The following is a 20107-nucleotide window of genomic DNA, read 5'->3' on the forward strand; positions in this document are numbered from 1 at the left end:
CCTAAAACAGCTTGAATGCATTATTGGAAAAGCTCTGTCATCTCTGTGGGGCAGGAAAGCTGACTCCAAACCCTGTAGGGAGAGAAGGTGGAGGTAAAGCTAGAAAACTAGAAAAAGGAGGCCAGGCGCGGTGGCTCACGCCTGTAATCCCAGCACTTTGGGAGGCTGAGACGGGTGGATCACCTGAGGTCAGGAGTTTGAGATCAGCCTGGCCAACATGGTGAAACCGTGTCTCTACTAAAAATACGTAAATTAGCTGGGCATGGTGGTGGGTGCCTGTAATCCCAGATATTCGGGAGGCTGAGGTAGGAGAATTGCTTGAACCCGGGAGGCAGAGCTTGCAGTGAGCAGGGATGGCACCACTGCACTCCAGCCTGGGGGACAGAGCCAGACTCCATCTCAAAAAAAAAAAAAAAAAAAAAGAAAAGAAAAGAAAAGAAAAAGAAAACTAGGAAAAGGAAACTATATTTTTAAAAAGCCAAATTGTTTTTAAATTATTTGAAACAGTAACTCTCCTTCCCTCTATGACCCCAATAACTGGATGTATCTTTCTCTTGCTTCTCAGGTCTTATTCTTTTTTTTTTCTTTTTCTTTTCTTTTTCTTTTTTTTTTTTTTGAGATGGAGTTTTTGCTCTGTTGCCCAGACTGCAGTGCAATGGCATGATCTCAGCTCACTGCAACCTCTCTCTCCCGGGTTCAAGTGATTCCCCTGCCCCAGCCTCCAGAGTAGCTGGGATTACAGGTGCCTGCCACCATGGCCAGCTAATTTTTATATTTATCAGGTTTCACCATGTTGGTCAGGCTAGTCTCTACATGTTAATTGTTAGAGATAGAACTGGAGAGAGGCTCAGTTCCTCTGGGAAACCTCTGCTGGTTCTCCTAGCAGAAAGAATTAGTTCCTCTCTTGTGTTTCCACCACATCTGAAACTCACTCCCCAGAACCTACGGAGTTGCTTGCTTCAGGATCACTCTTCTGGCTTACGTTCCTTGCCGCCCAGTCTATTAGTCACATTATGTACCTCCACCTAGTGTTGATCAAGCCATGTAAGCACACAGTAATAGCACTCCATAAATGTGAATGAAAATGTGAGTTAAAAAACAGGATGAGCCGGGCGCAGTGGCTCACTCCTGTAATCCCAGCACTTTGGGAGGCCGAGGCGGGTGGATCACGAGGTCAGGAGATCGAGACCATCCTGGCTAACATGGTGAAACCCCATCTCTACTAAAAATACAAAAAATTAGCCAGGCATGGTGGCAGGTGCCTGTAGTCCCAGCTACTCGGAAGGCTGAGGTAGGAGAATGGCGTAAACCCAGGAGGCGGAGCTTGCAGTGAGCCAAGATTTTGCCACTGCACTCCAGCCTGGGCAACAGAGTGAGACTCTGTCTCAAAACAAACAAACAAACAAACAAACAAACAAACAAACACTAAAATGAATAATAGAAGCCAATGGCACCTCGTATCTTTAGGATATCTCTGTCTTCTGCTGCATGTTTTCCTTTTTGAATTCTGTAGGAACAACTTCACCACACAAACAATCCCCCCAGGTTACTCAGAGTGGGAAAAAGTAAAGATATGGTAAATAAATCATAAATGTAGAGAAAATCTGCCCAGGTATTTCTGTCAATCGAGGGTCAAGAGCTTTCTCTAAACAAACTGAGAGAACAAGTAAGCTTGACTAGGCTAATTTGAGGATCATGTATCTCTTCTTCCTAGTTTAAGGTTTCTGGTTGAATATTTATGCACAAGACCAGGCATGGTGGCTGATGCCTGTAATCCCAGCACTTTGGGAGGCCAAGGTTGGAGAATCGCTTGAGCCCAGGGGTTTGAGACAAGCTGGGAAACATAGTGGGACCTAGTCTTAAAAAAAAAAAAAATTAGCTGGGAGTGGTGGTGCATGCCTGTAGTCCCAGCTACTCAAGTGGGGAGAGGATTGCTTGAACCCAGGAGGTTGAGGCTGCAGTGAGTTGTGAATGCACCGCTGTACTTCAGCCTGGGTGACATAATGAGACCCTGTTTAAAAAAAAAAAAAAGTTAATAGACAATGGCAAAATGACCAAAGGATGGCCCTTGAAAAGTTCTTGAGGACATGATTGAAGGACCCCAGACCTAATAGCTCAGCCTCAGGGAAAAGTCACTCATTCATATCCCATGCAGGGTATCTCAGTCCATTTCCGAGCTCGGATCTTCTGGAGCTTTAGTAACTAACAGAGGCTGCTATTCCATCAGGGCAGAGTATTTTCTCTGGACTCTAAAACAGTGTTAAAGTCAGTGCCTGACCAAGTTCCTTCTGACAGCTTGATTTTCTTTCAAGACTTCCTACTATACAAAAATTGCCATATAAAGAGTCATCTTGGAAAGCCAACGTGACTCTCTAAAATATCACTAATGTCATTTAAGATATTCCTAGAGAGACAGATATGTGGTTTAATTAAGAAACAAAACATATAGTGCTGGGTGCTGTGGCTCATGCCTGTAATCCTAGCACTTTGGGGGGCCGAGGCAAGTGAATCACCTGAAGTCAGGAGTTCAAGACCAGCCTAGCCAACATGATGAAACCTCGTCTCTACTAAAAATACAAAAATTAGCCGGGCATGGTGGCGGGAGCCTGTAATATCAGCTACTTGGGTGGCTGAGGCAGGAGAATTGCTTGAATCCGGGAGGCGGAGGTTGCGGCAAGCCGAGATCATGGCACTGCACTCCAACCTGGGTGACAGAGCAAGATTCCATCTCAAAACAAACAAACAAACAAAAACAAACAAATATATAAAACACCCACACTGGGCCTCATGAGAAAAGATTTTTGAGAGGCCAGGTCTTGTCTATTCCATGAGACATACTGCATCTGGGAGCTCATGACAATGTTGGCAATCTCTATCCATGCCTTGTGAAGCTCCTTTCTTCCTCCTGTCTCCCAGTTTCTGGATTGACCATTCAGGAATAATGATGAAAGGTTTTAATCAGTACAGTCAATTCTTTTTAGGTTTTTTTTTTTTTTTTTTTTTGAGACGGAGTCTCGCTCTGTCGCCCAGGCTGGAGTGCAGTGGCGCAATCTCGGCTCACTGCAAGCTCCGCCTCCCGGGTTCGCGCCATTCTCCTGCCTCAGCCTCTCCGAGTAGCTGGGACTACAGGCGCCCGCCACCACGCCCGGCTAATTTTTTGTATTTTTAGTAGAGACGGGGTTTCACCGTGGTCTCGATCTCCTGACCTCGTGATCCGCCCGCCTCAGCCTCCCAAAGTGCTGGGATTACAAGCGTGAGCCACCGTGCCCGGCCTTCTTTTTAGGTTTTAATCAGTACAGTCAGTTTTTTGTTAGTACAGTAGACTAACAAAATTTGTTAGTTTACTAAATTGTGACGTCCTTAAGAGTAGGGACTATGTTTCACCCATCCAGTATTTAGCAAAGTGCTATCCTAGTGGATAGTGGGAATTAAGTTAGTAGAATATTTACTCAATTACTTAATGCATTAATGCAAAATTTCCCGAAGTGGTTCATATTGTGATTCAAGTAGCATCTGTTTAATGAAAACATGACTGTGTGGCAAAGGCCAGGCTGGGCAAGGCCAAGGAAAGATGCCCAATAGTTGAGGGGACCATTCCATCAGGGTGACCATTGCAAAGACTAGTAGTCTTCAGAGCAAGGCAGGAAGCAGACTGGTGAACACTCCTTCTGACTTATATACCTTTGACTTCTAACTCTGCAACTCACTGGACAATATCATACCTTCTGCCATTCTACCTGTCTGGAAGTAAAGTCTGGGGAGTTTGCCTAACCTGCTGACTACAGGATGCTTAGACAGAGGGCAATCTGCCTGGAAGAGAGAGAGAAACTGACTCTTGAAGGGACAAAAAAGGAATTCAGGACTTATGATACCTGTGGATAAGGAAGAACCAATAGGTAAAAAACGTGTCCACTGGTGAGAGACTAATGAAAGAGAAAACCTTGGGATTGCTTTGTATGAAGTTATGGTCCTAAAGGTAGGCTGTGGCAAGGAAGAATGTAAGAGGGTTAAGTATGTGTTTTTAGCAAAACTGTGGCACAAACTAACTTAGATGCAAAAATCCATTGCATAAGAAAGTCTCTCTCTACAAACCAGGTTCCACTGAGGACATTTTTGCCTTTCAAATACAGACTTATAAAAAGCAAAAACAAGATTCTATTAGGATTATAGACACATACTAAGTTTTATGATCACATATAGTAGAATCTCAATATATAAAATGATACGGAATAATGTTTCGAACTTTCCTTCTCAAGCAGTTGAGTCTTGGGTAGATATTTTCTGCTAAATAAAATGTGAAACTGGCAAGAGCTGAAAGCATGAATTATACATGCTTACTCCAAAATATACAAGATTATTTTAATCAGGTATTCACTATTTAATTATGTTTAATATGTGAGCAACATTCCATGCAAGATGATGTTACCTGAGGACAAGCAGAGCAAACGAAGAGCTGTTTAAGGCCACTAATGATGATTTAAGTTAAATGATGTAACCGATGATAATTTCTGTAAATTAATCATACACAGTGTGTTTTTTACTAAAATTTAACTGGGCTGTTTTCAGCACAGGAACAGCACCTCTATTTTCTTGGAGGGTAACAAATTGCATCCAGAATAAATAAGCTAACATTCCTCCTTCCTTACTTATATTTGTAAAAGAGATATTGAGATCTTGATCTTTTTTGTCTGTGATGTGGGAAAATAAGGTCATAAAAAATGGCAATAAACATTTCTAAATGCTAAATCTATCTTTCTGGTCAAGGCCAAATAAACAACTTAATACCATGGCCCTTTCTATAACAAATCTTACACTCTCTTCTATCGTCTTGTCATTTTAAAATGAAAATAGGTCAATTTGTGATTATAAAAGAAAACACATTCTGTGACTTCCTGGTGAGCAAGGGCAAATGATCTAAAATCCTAAGGCCATTGGCAAAGGGTAGACAATTACTGGTGGCACCCACTATGGAGGTCCTGCTCTTCCTTCTCTCATTCTTCATTTTCCTCTTGCCTTACTCTTAAACTCCCTTTCCAGCACATTTATCTCTGTCACTTCTTTTTTCCCCCCTCCCCTAATTAATGTTTATAAGTTGTATCCATGGGCACCACTTGCTGCCACCTGTGGTGTGACCAAGAGTATCATTAGAAAGCATTAATTGAACATCCCTTCCTTGCCTGCCGCTGCAAAGATGACCAAATGCCTACAGTGAATCCCTAGTGGCCAGAGGGCTTATGATATATTGTGAGAGCCATGTCATAAGCCCTTTGGCCACTAGGGATTCAGTGTATGCACTTCATGACCTAGCCATGAAAAAATATGAAAAGAGATAAATAACAATTCTCATTCTTCTATGCATTCCTGAAAAAAGAGGATGCTAGCCTCTCAATTAGATTTGAAGTGATGATAACAATTGCTGGAAATAGAGAGGGAAATTGCCTTTCAGGCCTTGTTCTTTGAGCAAGGATGGGGACTGTGGTCAACATGTCTTCATGAGGGTTTCTATGACTACCAGTGATTATCTCTAATTTTTTCTTGTTCACTGTGACTTCAACATTCTGTTTTATTGTCCCTCTAAGTTCAATTTTACCACTGTGCCATGTCTCCTGATTTTTTTGCTTGGATAATTTGTTGACTCTATTTGCAGCCATGAGACAAGCTCAGAGTGTGAGATGCACAGTTTTTCCAGAGTTCCCACACCTGGAGCAGAATTATCACTGTCCAGATGATGACCAAAACAAGAATAATCCAGCACTGTAAAGGAAATGTTCAAGGTAGGTAATTTATTAGACCCAAGGAAAACACAAACACATCACATATTAGAAGATGCTGACAAAGGGGAAATAGTCTTGCAAAGCTGGCAAGTTCTTATTCCATTTTAATTTTTGTGCATGTCTTTATTTAGAGCTGCTTTTCTTGATTTTTCTTTACATGCAGAAATAAGAGCATACTGAAGGCCCTCCTCTGTCTTACCCCATGAGGATGGACAGGCAGGCAATTATGACTTACATCAGAAAGAAAGTTGTGGACCCTGCCCAGGAGAACAGGGGGCACTGTGTTCTTGTTTGAGGAGACATCAGGAAGAGGAAATCTCCATGAATCTTTTCAGGGTCAAGCTGTCTTAAAATTTTTTTTTTTGAATTTTTGTGGGTATCTAGTCGTGTATATATTTCTGGGGTACATGAGATATTTTGATACAGGCATATAATGTTTAATAGTCACATCAAGTTAAATGGAATATCCATCACCTCAAACATTTATCCTTTTTGTTACAAACAATCCAATTATACTCTTATAGTTATTTTTAAAAGTGCAATTAGATTATTATTGACTATAGTCACCCTATTATGCTATCAAATACTAGATCTTATCATTCATTTCGACTTGCATCTATTTTTTGTACCCATTAATCATCCCCACTCTCCCACCTTAGCAACACCCCCTTAACTACCCTTCCCAGCCTCTAAATGATCATCCTTCTACTCTCTATCTCTCAAGTCAACTTTTTGGCATCCCCTCCACCTGCCTGAAGCTTGTCCATGCCAGGTTATAACATTCCACTAAAGAGAAAGAAAGGATTTTCTTGTTGAAAAGTACAAGCAGCCCTGAACAATGTCTACATTTTCCATTCTCCCTAGATGTGCCTGGGTGACTATGCTGACTGATGGAGTATAATTTGAAACAGCATGTGCGATTTCTGGAAAACATCTCTAAAGTGAGGGGCATACCCTTCTTTATCCCTTCCCTGGCTGGAATGCAGCTGTGAATAGTGATCTTTCCCATGAGGTGGAAGTTACAGTTTGAGGATTAGAGAAACAAAAGATAAAGGTTCTGACCTACAGCGGAGTGCCATATCAGCCCTGGATGTGCACCTCTGCATTTTGTTTAGTTGAGAGAAAAATAGACCTTTATCTTGTTTCCTTATCTTATCAAGTAAAGGAAGGGCCTGCGTTGGCCCCACAGGCAGCCAGAGTCCCATGCTATTGAACCACGTGACAACTTTAGCCAAGGGCTCTGCAGAGGGAGCATGTGTGGAGACAGGAGACAAAATAGCTCGCGGTTATTTTGCTTTCTGTAATTTTGTGTACTGAACCTTGCATCTGCACCTGTTCCTAAGTGAGACAGGTAGTCAGGGCAAAATCATGAGATGCTTGGTGAAACTATGTCAGGATGCAGCACTGTATTTGCAGGTGGTGGTAATCCATTAGAGGAATTTAAACAAGACAGTGACATGGTCACACTTATACTAAAGATTTCTCTAGCTGTAGTTAGAGAATACATGTGGGAGTGGGGAGGGGCAAAAAGATCTCAAAGAAGCAATGATTTCTTGCAAGAGCAGTTTATGAGAGAAGACTGCAAGAAAAGAAGGAGTATACCATGAGAGGAGGACAATGTCCTGGCCAGCTATGGCAGTGTCTCGTGATTCAGACCTCCTTGCTCACACATGTGTGCTTCAACCACAGTCTGAACACGTACATGACATTTTTTTTTTAGACAGAACAAAATTAATTTTCCCGTTTACTTATAATAAATCCCAATTCTACAGAGATTGAGAATGATGAATGCCCAACAGGCTGATGATTTTAAATTATTATTTTTTAAAATAAGAAAATGGTTCTTACTGAATAGGAGTGGTGAATGGCCATCATTAAAAAGTCAGGAAACAACAGGTGCTGGAGAGGATGTGGAGAAATAGGAACACTTTGACACTGTTGGTGGGACTGTAAACTAGTTCAACCATTGTGGAAGTCAGTGTGGCGATTCCTCAGGGATCTAGAACTAGAAATACCATTTGACCCAGCCATCCCATTACTGGGTATATACCCAAAGGACTATAAATCATGTTGCTATAAAGACACATGCACACTTATGTTTATTGTGGCACTATTCACAATAGCAAAGAGTTGGAACCAACCCAGATGTCCAACAACGATAGACTGGATTAAGAAAATGTGGCACATATACACCATGGAATACTATGCAGCCATAAAAAATGATGAGTTCATGTCCTTTGTAGGGACATGGATGAAACTGGAAAACATCATTCTCAGTAAACTATTGCAAGGACAAAAAACCAAACACCGCATGTTCTCACTCATAGGTGGGAATTGAACAATGAGAACTCATGGACATAGGAAGGGGAACATCACACTCCGGGGACTGTTGTGGGGTAGGGGGAGGGGGGAGGGACAGCATTAGGAGATATACCTAATGCTAAATGACGAGTTAGTGGGTGCAGCACACCAACATGGCACATGGATACATATGTAACAAACCTGCACATTGTGCACATGTACCCTAAAACCTAAAGTATAATAATTAAAAAAAAAAAAGAAAAGAAAATGGTTCTTGCTACTAAAAAATGAAACCATGGCACTTTTGGGTAAAAGTAAACAGAAAACGGCCGGGGGCGGTGGCTCATGCCTGTAATCCCAGCACTTTGGGAGGCTGAGGTGGGCGGATCATGAGGTCAGCAGATAGAGACCATCCTGGCTAACATGGTGAAACCCCGTCTCTACTAAAAATTAGCCAGGTGTGGTGGCAGGCGCCTGTAGTCCTAGCTACTCGGGAGGCTGAGGCAGGAGAATGGCGTGAACCTGGGAGGCGGAGCTTGCAGTGAGCCGAGATCATGCCACTGCACTGCAGCCTGGACAACAGAGCAAGACTTCATCTCAAAAAAAAAAAGAAAAAAAAAGAAACAGAAAACTTAACAGGGGAGAATGTGAGTTAACATTGTCCAAATGCCCACTGTTTGGATATTTTCTGACCTTTTGAAATTGTACCTGCAGATGATAACTGAATGTCATGTTCTTTCACTTTTCCAGGCTTCCTTACTTGAAGATTTTCATGTGTTGTGTACTTAAAATTATACAAGTACTATTAGAACACCTTTGAATAAGCACATTCTGAAATATACCAATTATATTACTCAAAGTACAATGCTGAGCCATTTTATAGATGCAGAATGTATTTTGGCTTTTCATTAACATTAATTGCTGTCCTAATCATCTGCAGTTTGATTTCGTCTGTGAATACCTCTGTCAATCAGTCTGCTCCTACAAATAAATGCATTCGGAGGCATTTCCTTTTCAAAAGATATGGTATTGTTTAAAAAAAAAAAACAACAACGACTCAACTGAAATCTTCTCCAATTTGGTCACAGTAGGCAGCACAATTACAATCACCTGCATCTCCACACAAAGCTTTTAAAAAGTGGTTTCATAACAGTTTTTGAGAATAAAAAGGTGGGAGGTAGTGTTCTTTGAAAAATGATTAATAGGTCATCATTGATATTGGTGGTTGAGCAAAATGTCATAGGATTTAGGAGGTGATTTTTATGTGAAGATAATCCAGGCAGTAAATGATAGAATCTCCTAATGTTATTTTGGACTGACAGAGTTCAAATGGGCTTGTGCTGACTCTATGGGACCTTGGAGATATGCTTCCTATGGAATTGTTCTTATTTGGATTTCCAGGAGAGAGTTGGTTATCTCAGCTAAATGGACAGATTAATTCCCTTGGGAGCCAGTTAGGAGAATGTGGTTACCTTGACCAGCCATGGATGGACAGTGCCCTTCAGGAGGCGCTGCAGCAGGGGGACAGCCTGTCTTATGGGGGTACAACTGATGGGGGTAGAATATTCACAGAGAAGAGAAAAACCCATCAGCGTTTACTCCAAAAAAAGTTGGGAAAAACTTGCAAACTACTGATAAACCTAGGAGAAAGAAGAAATGATGACAGAATAAAGCTGTTTAATGGTACCTAAAGACAGCCGTGATGGAAGATGGAAAAACACAAAAACAATGACAATCAAAACAATATGACAATGCAACTTGAAAAGAAGCAGTGGAAATAGCCTCTGATGAAACCAAGTTATTTTTGTCTAGATTGCTCATGACTAGCTGAGTAGTCTTGTGAACATGTTCTGGCACATTCTAGACAACTTGTTTCACAGCCAGATTTTATATATACATACATGCATATATATATATATATATATATATATATATATATATATATTTACCTGAATCAAATTTTCTCTTATAAAGTCTCTTTCTTTAAATGCTGTTGCTCCTCTTACCAAGTTTGCTGTACAAATCTACTTTCCTTAGTGCTGAGACCTCAAAAGTGCAGACATTAAGCCCTTTTGTGGTAGCTGTTCAGCTGACACCTGCTTTTGGGAATTTCTTCCCTACTCACAGCATCTCCTGATGACACTGTGGCCAGGACTGTTGAAGGCGATCACCACATTCTCTGAGCTGATGGAAGACTGGACTCAGGGGCATCCATGCAGAGCCTTCGCTGAGCTAATGAGATGCTCACTTTGGGAAATTTAGGTGGGGATGTCCTAGAATCACTGGACTCTGGTGAGCTTATCTTCAAGGTCAAGTAAAGGAAGGGCCCACGTCGGCCCCATTGGAAACCAGAGTTGATGCTATTGAACTGTGGGGCAGCGTTAGCCATGGGCCCTACAGAGGGAGTGTGTGTGGAGGGAAGAGAGGAGCCAGTCTAGAGTCCATGGAACCCCAGGGAAAGAAACAGACAGAAGCTGCCTAATGGCCTTGTAGGTCTAGTCAGGTCTGGCTCCCTGCCCAGAGGGTGAGAATCTGTAGTCATCTGCAGCAGAACCAGGGCAGGCCCACAAAACCTTACTCATCCAAGTAAAGGGGACCCTCATGCCCAGTGGGTAACTGCAAGCATACAGAACCTCCACCACTGTGGTGTACATCCAAGTGGGGCCAATGTGAGTCAGTCTCTGAATTGGCCCCAAAAGAATTGGCTAAGTTATCCTCATAGAGCTTTATACCCATTTAAGTATTTATTGGCTTGGACACATTATGCATGCTAATTCAGATTATATATTCACTTTTTGAAAACTATCATCAGTGCCTGCATGAGAGAGGGGTGGTCAGATACCATGTAGGAAGTGAGAAGGACAATCTCTGCAATCGGCTGTTTTTGAAACCTTACAGAGTATTTTTCCTTCAGTGAGTTTGGCCTGCCCTGACCTCTGCAATAGTTGCTGTTAATGGGAATTAGATTTGTAATTCCTCAAACACTGCCCCTTCCTTCTGCTTCTGTCTTCCCATCATTTTTAAAGTGCCTTATTCTGACTCTTCACACATCTAGCAATCTGACCCTTTTAACTTTTTTCATTTTGGAACTGGTTTTTATTGTCTTTTAGAATTCTACCCCCAGTCTTAAATTTTAAACAAACAAATCCACATCCAGTCAACTTTCTGCAACATTTTTTGCTGTGATAGAGAAGGAAGTATGATGACATTCATTGTTTCTGGATTAAAGTATTTTTGTTTGTATTACATTTTATTTTTTTAGGGACAGGGTCTTGCACTATCACCCAGGCTGGAGTGTACTGGCATAATCATGGCTCACTGCAGACTTGAACTCCTGGGCACAAGCAATCCTCTCATCTCAGCCTCCCAAAGTGCTGGAATTACAGATGTGCACCACTGCACCAGCTTATTTCTGGATTAAGTTTTGGCAGATAAGAGTGTTGTTGGCCTGTAAGGTATCAGCCAAATAGTCTTTGACTGTACTGAGCATGAAGTCAAATCAAATCAATACATATGACTTTAATTCAACAACTATTTATTGAATAGTTATTATTACATGCAGTGCACTGGGCACTGTAGCAAGAATTGAAGATTCTTAACATTACACCTTCAACTTCCTGTCTCATAAGTTTTCTTGTTACCTTGCTCCCACTTTTCCTGCCCTCTGATGGTTCTCATGATAGTTTATTCCATACACTGTTTCCTCAGCTCTGCCTTCTTCTCCCATTCTATCCATCCCTGGTGGTCTTCACTTCCTCCCTTGCCAGCCTAGGAGAGACAGCAGGTCAAACTTTTTTGTTAGCCCCCTCAGGTCCCTTGCTCTATGATCCTTCTACCTCACTCACTGTGGACAATATACATCAAGGACTGATGCCACTGTCCTTCTCTCTTTCCACACAGAGGCTGCTGAGTGTCGCTGGCGATGGGACTGGTGCCATGGCAAATTCCCAGTGTCCACTCTTGGCTCTACTCCCAAAGCTGATTAGGAATAGTATCATGGGTCTCCTGGTTCTGTTCCAGCTGTCCTAAGCCCTCAAGTCTACTCCTTATTTCTCATCTAGACTTGGTTGGGAAAACAAAGTGGTAACCAATAAATATCAAGTGAATAAAAATGGAATGGTCTCTGCCTCTAGGAATCATAACTATATACCAGGCACGTGTTGTCCACTTTAAATGCATGATCTCATTTCAATCTCAAACAACCCAATATGGTAGGGACTAGTCTCTGGACAAGAAAACAGACTTTTAAAGAGGAAATAACTTGTCTGAGATAATATATTTAGTAATTTTTATTTTTTTTTTTAGAGATAAGATCTCACTCTGATGCCCAGGATTATAGCTCACTGTAACCTGGAACTCGTGGGCTTAAGGAATCCTCCTGCACAGCTGGGACTACAGGAATGTGCCACCATGCCTGGACAATGTTTTTCATTTTTTTTGTAGAGATGGGGGTCTCACTATGCTGCCCAGGTTGGTCTCGAGCTCCTGGCCTCAAGCAGTACTCCTACCTCAGCCTCCCAAGGTGCCGGGATTATCTGCATGAGCCACCGTATCCAGCCCTAGTTACTAAATTTTGAACACAGCATGTTCTTAATCACTAGGCCATAATGACTGTTCTTATCACCTCTAACACACACACACACACACACACACACACACACACACACACTCTATTTCATACTGCTAAGGTCATTTGTAATATGACCTTTGTTACCTGATTATGCCATTCTTTCACTTTAAATTCTTCTCAGACCCTCTACACTTTTTCAATGTAATCTAAGCCTTTGAATGTGACTCAAGGTGGGAGGCTCCCTGACCTGGCGTCCATCTGCCAGACAGCCCTGTCTCCCCACTCCATACCCCACACAGCTCAGCTCCAGTGACACTGGGCTCCTTGTATTCTTCCCCATATGCCACATTCCCCATTGACTCCGTGTTTCATGCTCTCTAAAATACTCACTTCCATTCTCTGTACAAATTATTATTCCTTCTTGAAGAGTAGGTACAAATATAACCTCCTTCTTAAAATATTCTCTGACTAAAGGAATCATGGAAATGATAGGCTTCATCTAATTTATGATCTAGTTGAGAAAATAAATCACATGAACGTGAACAATCAGCAAACAATACAAGTCAGAATCTAATCAAGTGCTAGATTGCATGGTACATGTCGCATATGTAATGCACCAAGTAAAAGGCTTTGGAAAAAAGAAGTCTAGAAGATGCAAGAGTTAAGGAGTGTGAAAACATCTCAATTTAGGAGGTGTAGCTGGCTCAGAGCAGCAAATTCTTCAAAGACAAGGTTTTTAGGACAGTGTGCAATTCCTGTTCCATATTTTGTTCAAATCTAACCACTTCCTTTCTCCTCTGGCTTTTTATATATATAAAAAAATTATAAATATATATATTTTTATATATATAATTTTTTATAGGTTTAAGGGATACAAGTGCAGTTTTGTTACATTGTGTAGAAGTGAAGGCTGGGCTTTTAGTGTAGCCATCCCCCGAAAAGTGTACATTGTACCTATTAAGTAATTGCTCATCCCTCACCACCCTCCCATGCTTCTGAGTCTCCAATGTCTATTATTCCATTCTTTATGTCCATGTGTACATATTATTTATCTCCTAAGGGAGAACATGTGGTATTTAACTTTCTTTTTCTGAGTTATTTCACTTAAGATGATGGCCTCCAGCTCCATCTATGTTGCTGCAAAAGACATGGCTTCACTCATTTTTATGGCTAAGCAGTACGCCATGATGTATATATACCACATTTAAAAATGCAACCATTGGCTGGGTGTGGTGGCTCATGCCTGTAATTCTAGCACTTTGGGAGGCTGAGGCGGGTGGATCACCTGAGGTCAGGAGTTCTAGACCAGCCTGGCCAACATGGTGAAATCCCCTTTCTACTAAAAAAATACAAAAATTAACTGGGCCTGGTGATGGGTGCTTGTAATTCCAGCTACTCAGGAGGCTGAGGTAGGAGAATCGCTTGAACTCGGGAGGTGGAGGTTGCAGTGAGCCGAGATTGCACCACTGCACTCCAGCCTGGGTGACAAGAGCAAAACTCAATCTCAAAATAATAATAATAATAATAATAATAATAATAATAATAATAATAATAACAATTCAATCATCTATTGGTGAACACAGGTTGACTCCATGACTTTGCAATTCTGAATAGCGCTGCAATAAACATGAGTGCAGGTATCTTTTTCTTTAGGTAGACACCCAGTAGTGGGATTGCTGGATCAAATGGTAGTTCTACTTTTAGTTCTTTGAGAACTCTCCATACGTTTTTCATAGAGGTTATACTAATTTACATTCCCACCAAAAGTGTATAGACATTTTCTCATTTCTCCATATCCTTGCCAACATCTGTTATTTTTTGATTTTTAAATGATAGCTATTTTGACTGGTGTAAGATGGTATCTCCTTGTGGTTTTAATTTGCATTTTTAATTTGCATTTTTCTGATGATTAGTGATGTTGAGCATTCTTTCATATGTTTATTGGCCACTTGTATGTCTTCTTTTGAAAAATGTCTGTTCATGTCCTTTGGTCACTCTTTAATGGGGTTATTTGGTTTTTGAAATTGTTGAGTTGCTTGAGTTCCTTGTATATTCTGGTTATTAGTCCTTTGTCAGTTGCATAATTTGCAAATATTTCCTCCCATTCTGTAAGCTGTCTGAGTATTTCTTTTGCTGTACAGAAGTTTTTAGTTTAATTGAAATCTCATTTGTTTATTTTTTGTTTTTATTGCATTTATATCTTTGAGGTCTTAATCATGAATTCTTTGCCTAGGCCAACATCCAGAAGTTTTTCTTAGATTTTCTTCTAGAACTTTTATTCTCTCAGGTCTAACATGTAAGCCTTTAAGCCATCTTGAGTTAATTTTTGTATACAGTGAGAAATAGGGGTCTAGTTTTCATTCTGCACATGGCTATCCAATTTTCTTAGCACCATTTATGAATAGGGTATCCTTTCCCCAGTGTATGTTTTTGTTTACTTTGTCAAAGATCAGTCGTTTCTGGGTTTTGTTTTTTGTTCCATTGATCTATGTATCTATTTTTATGCTAGTATCTTGCTGTTTTGGTTACTATAGCCTTGTAGTATAATTTGAAGTCTGGTAATGTGATGCCTCTAGCTTTGTTCTTTTTGCTTAGTATTGCTTTGGCAGTTTAGGCTCTTTTTGGTTCTATATGAATTTTAGGATTAAAAATATGGAATGCTTCATGAATTTGCATATCATCCTTGTGCAGGGGCCATGCTAATCTTCTCTGTGTCATTCCCAGTTTAGCATATGTGTTACTGAAGTGAGTACTCCTCTTACTTTTTCAAGGCCTTCCATTTCCACCTCTGATATGATCTTTGATGATACTATTCAGATGTTGGCCAGATTGTCTGAGAGCTACAGACTTGACCTCCTTGTTTGTCCCTTTCAACTGCTCTTAGATGTTAAGCCACTAGCCTATGTAAGGGAACTATACAAAATAGGCATTCATACTTGCTATGGTTTTTACTGTTGAGATGTTGCCTGTCTCAGCAAAGAGTGACTTCTGAATGCAGTGCCATGTGGTAAATTCCTCTCAGGTGTCAGTATTAACAAAACTGTGTGCTTAACAACTGCCTTTAATCGTGCAGGTGCTATTACTCTTGTAAGATGAGTATGTTTCCACTTCGAGCAGTGCGTGCTCCACCTGCTTGAATACCAGGAAGGTTATTAGGAAAAGCTACGGCAAAATCATGACGGTTTTAGTACTTTTCCATTTTTATTCTACTATCATTGTATTTCCCTTGTATGTTTATTCCACACACACATACACACACACACACACACACACACATAATCTCATAAACCACTTTAATCCCTTGTGGAAACAAATCGTAGTAGAGGTAGCAAATATATGTCCAGACACCTCTGTATTATGTAAAATATGTCAATATGCTTTTTCCCTTACTTGATATCATCCGCTGACTGTAACAATGGTTCTCAAACTCGAGTGTGCATCAGAATCAGCTGTATGTCCCAACGCACAGATGCATTTGATAAATGTTAGCCAAATAAATACATGAATGGGAATTTTCCTGCTCGGGAAACAAGATATTTTCATGGGAAAAGTGTGATAATTTATAAGTAAAATGACTATTTTCGTACTGGGAATAACGCATCGTTACTGCCAGCACCGTACAGAGCGGAGCCACTGTGCTGATCGGGAAGTATTGGAGCAGCGGCTAATGAAGACTGCTAAAGCCTGCTTTTCTATTTCATCCACAGCACACAGGCCGCATCTGTCCTGGGGCTCATTTGTCCTTCTTCTACCTCCTCCACAGTTAGAGGCTCCTGAACTACAATGGCAACGACTGAAGAAACTGTTGTTGAAACATCCACGCCAAATTCTCGGTATGTCGCTGAAGACAAGGACATTTTGGGTAGAACCTGGCTGCTAATCCACTCTTGTCATGAGGGAAGATTTTTTCTCTTTCTGTAGTGAGCAACAAGGCCACTCGGTAAGCTACAGAATTATCTAACTAGTATTTTTGAATCTAGAAAAATACAAGCTTTGCTTTATTAATGGGCTTATTACATGTATGTGCTGAAAACTTGATATATGCACCTTCTCATGCTTGCAAGTGTGACATGGTTTCTTCCCTTTTCACAGATGAAGAAACTGAGGTTCATGGAAGTTAAATAACTTGCCCACAGGGCACAACTAGTAGGCAGCTAAGCTAGGACTTCAACTGAGGTCGTAAGACTTAAAGCACATGCTCTTCCTGCTCCTCAATAGCTTTCCTGCTAAGCACCAAGAGACTCTAGGCTGCCAGGAACATCACAGTGGAGACCACTGTCAATCAGTGCATCTCCACCGTCTTTTAGACTTTCTTCTGAAGAAAGATTTAGCTGCTAAAAGAAAAGATGAATATACAAAAAGGATAATACTACCATATGTCATCATATTGTCTCATTTTAATACAAGAAGTCTCATCCAGCTTAAACATTTGATGTTTAAGAAGCTAACCAGCAAGCTGCCCTCTGGGAATGCATACCATCAGGTACGGATCAGTGGCCCTGAGATCATGTTCATAACTCAGCAGCTTTGTACAAGCTGTCAAGACTCAGAACATGATACCCCAGAGTATGGCACCTTGGTGTGCTGAGTACTGTGGACTGAAGGACATCGGAAAGGTCTCGGAAGCAATGTCTCTTCGACCTTCTCCCAACCTCCTGTCTCCTACCTGTCTTTCTCCCATGAAGTGAGTCATGGCAACCATAATTCCTCTTTCCCAAGGTGTGTCACAGAAACTAGAACCCCTCTTCTCCAAGGGAAGCCATGAAACCTAGAAAGGTCACTCTCTGCCTTCCCCCTTCTCCCTTGAAGACCCTCATTCCAGAGGGGCCCTGCCCCATATTCAGGAGGGTTATACAAAGAGGTTAAGAAGAATTTGAACATTCAGGCCTCGCTGGGTCCCCTGGTCAGTCTATCATATCAGCATTAGATCACCAGATCACCACCCTTTAGTCCATCACATTTCTTTTTTTTTTTTTGAGACGGAGTCTCGCTTTTTCACCCAGGCTGGAGTGCAGTGGCTCAATCTCGGCTCACTGCAAGCTCTGCCTCCTGGGTTCACGCCATTCTCCTGCCTCAGCCTCTCCGAGTAGCTGAGACTACAGGCGCCCGCCACCACGCCCGGCTAATTTTTTGTATTTTTAGTAGAGACGGGGTTTCACCGTGGTCTGGATCTCCTGACCTCGTGATCCGCCCACCTCGGCCTCCCAAAGTGCTGGGATTACAAGCGTGAGCCACCGCACCCGGCCAGTCCATCACATTTCTACACCGCTGTCCATTCTTCATCAAACTGAAGAATAAAAAAAGTTTTCCCTGGGTCTTTGGATCTTCATTTCTGAGGAGTCCCATGTTACATAAAACTTTGATTACCTTCATTATGCTTTTCTCTTGTTAACCTGTCTTTTGTCATAGGAGTGACCATTATGATAGGTGAGGAAAGGTATCATACATTTCTGCCCCTACAAAGCCAAAAATGTTGGCTGAGGAATGCTGCTAAGCTCAAGGCCATAGCTACTCACAACCTTTTCTCTCCACTACCAAGACCTGTAGATACAATGTGAATAATTTTAACCTTGATATAGAAGAGAGCCAATGCAGAAAATAACTTCTCAGTTATCCACAAAAGCTAGTAAAAGAGCTAACATTCACGTATTTTTTTTCCCCAACAAATATTTTATTCAACATCTACTAAATGACAGGTACAGTTCTAGGAACAGGGGTCCAGTAATGAACACAATTCCAAAAGTCCATGGCTTCATGACGATTATATTCTTCTGTTGGGAGACAGACAATAAACAAAAATATTGTGTATAAAATGTTGATGATGGCATCATGTCTTAGGTGATGACATATAACTGCCTTCTGTAAGCAATCTTTTATAAACTCTTTGCTGACTTGGAGGCATTGAAAGTTTTACAAAAATATTGGCTTATTTATTAAAGAGGAAGTATAGCAAAATTTGCACTCATTACAGGTTGAGAATCCCTTATCCAAAATGCCTGGGACCCAGAAGTGTTTTGAATTTCTGATTTTTTTCACATTTTGGAACATTTTCAATTTACTTTATTTACTGGTTGAGCATCCCAAATCTGAAACGCCAAAATCCAAAATGCTCCAATGAGAATTTCCTTTGAGTTTCATGTTGGTGCTCAAAAAGCTTTGGATTCTACAGCATTTTTGATTTTGGATTTTTGTATTTGAGATGCTTGACCAGCAATATGTTCCAGAAAATATTAGAAAAATGGATATGTCTCATGGTAAACCCTGTCCTAGGCATCTTATATGTATTATCCCACTTAATTATCACAGCAGCCCTATGAAGCAGGTACTCTTATTATCTTCATTTCCCAGAGGAGGAAAATGAGGTATGGGAAAGTTAAATAATTTACTTGTAGTTAATCCAGGAAGTCAGACTCCAGAGCTCACAGTTTAGGCACCACTACACTGTCAATGACAAATGTTACCTTTTGTCACTCAACACAGTGATGGGATGTTACCAAGGTTGCAGCATATGGCTGCATAAATTGCATACAGCACAGCTGGGGATGGGGGTGGCAAGCTGACCTTGTGTGGTGCAGCAAATCTGTTGCTTTGCTATCACTGATGTGCAGTTAGGCAATGTCCTTTAACTTGAATATATCTTAACATAAGCATAATAAGAAGACACTGGAGAAAAATCACGCTTTCCGACATGAACTAGAAATAAAATTATTCATCTATTATTATTGTTATTCTCCAATAAGACAATAATTGAAAACATGGAAGCCATGTATATTCCAGAGACATGTACATAGGCTGACTATATACATCATCTACACTTTAGATAGGCCATTTAAAGTAAAGTAAAGAATGTTAGCAATTTGGAGGAAATGATGAACTTCTCCATACAAAATGCTCACATCTCTCAGCTTAACCTGGAGCTTCCAATTTCTGTATGGCCACTTCTCACCATCTGCTTATGTTGGCACAGGGTGGGAGGCAATTCACTTCATTCAGGGAGGCGTCCTACACTACACTTATGAGCAAAGACCTGCAAGCCAAGTGAAAGAAATAAGGAGGGGAAATGAACCCACAATAAACACTTCACTGGGTGGCATCCTATGGGCAGTCTGCATTGACGGGTGTTTGTCTAGCAACTCCCGCCCATGGCAGCTTTTCCTCTGACTGCTGAAGGGGTTTGCTTCCTTTACCCAAATCTGTGTCAGGAAAAAACTCCACTGAAGTATGGTTATAAGTTTCATCTCCCAGACAAATAAACAAGCAGCCTATATTCCAGCAGACCAGATCTGAGTATGAGCAACTGGCACTGGCAAGAGTGCCTGTGGCCAGAATGAGTGGTACCTGTGTAAGTCAGAGAAGTGGCTTTGGGCAACAGCAAGAATGTTAAAAGGATGTTGCTTGAAGGAAAATCGTTAATTTCATATTTGAGGAAACCTTTTGGATGCTTACTTAGGGAATGAGATTC

General features: G+C 41.1%; 1 protein-coding gene and 1 non-coding gene across 8 annotated transcripts in view; both read right to left on the minus strand.

The window, feature by feature from the left end:
• DLGAP1 (DLG associated protein 1) overlaps positions 1-20107 on the minus strand; it is a 993959-nt gene that overhangs the window by 389996 nt on the left and 583856 nt on the right. The gene's annotated exons all lie outside the window — the stretch shown is intronic.
• On the minus strand, positions 15292-15398 carry LOC116469954 (U6 spliceosomal RNA). The gene has a single exon (XR_004248404.1). It is a non-coding gene; the product is annotated as a U6 spliceosomal RNA (small nuclear RNA).

Source organism: Hylobates moloch, unplaced genomic scaffold (assembly GCF_009828535.3).
Source record: "Hylobates moloch isolate HMO894 unplaced genomic scaffold, HMol_V3 SCAFFOLD_5, whole genome shotgun sequence".
Taxonomy (NCBI): Eukaryota; Metazoa; Chordata; class Mammalia; order Primates; family Hylobatidae; genus Hylobates; species Hylobates moloch.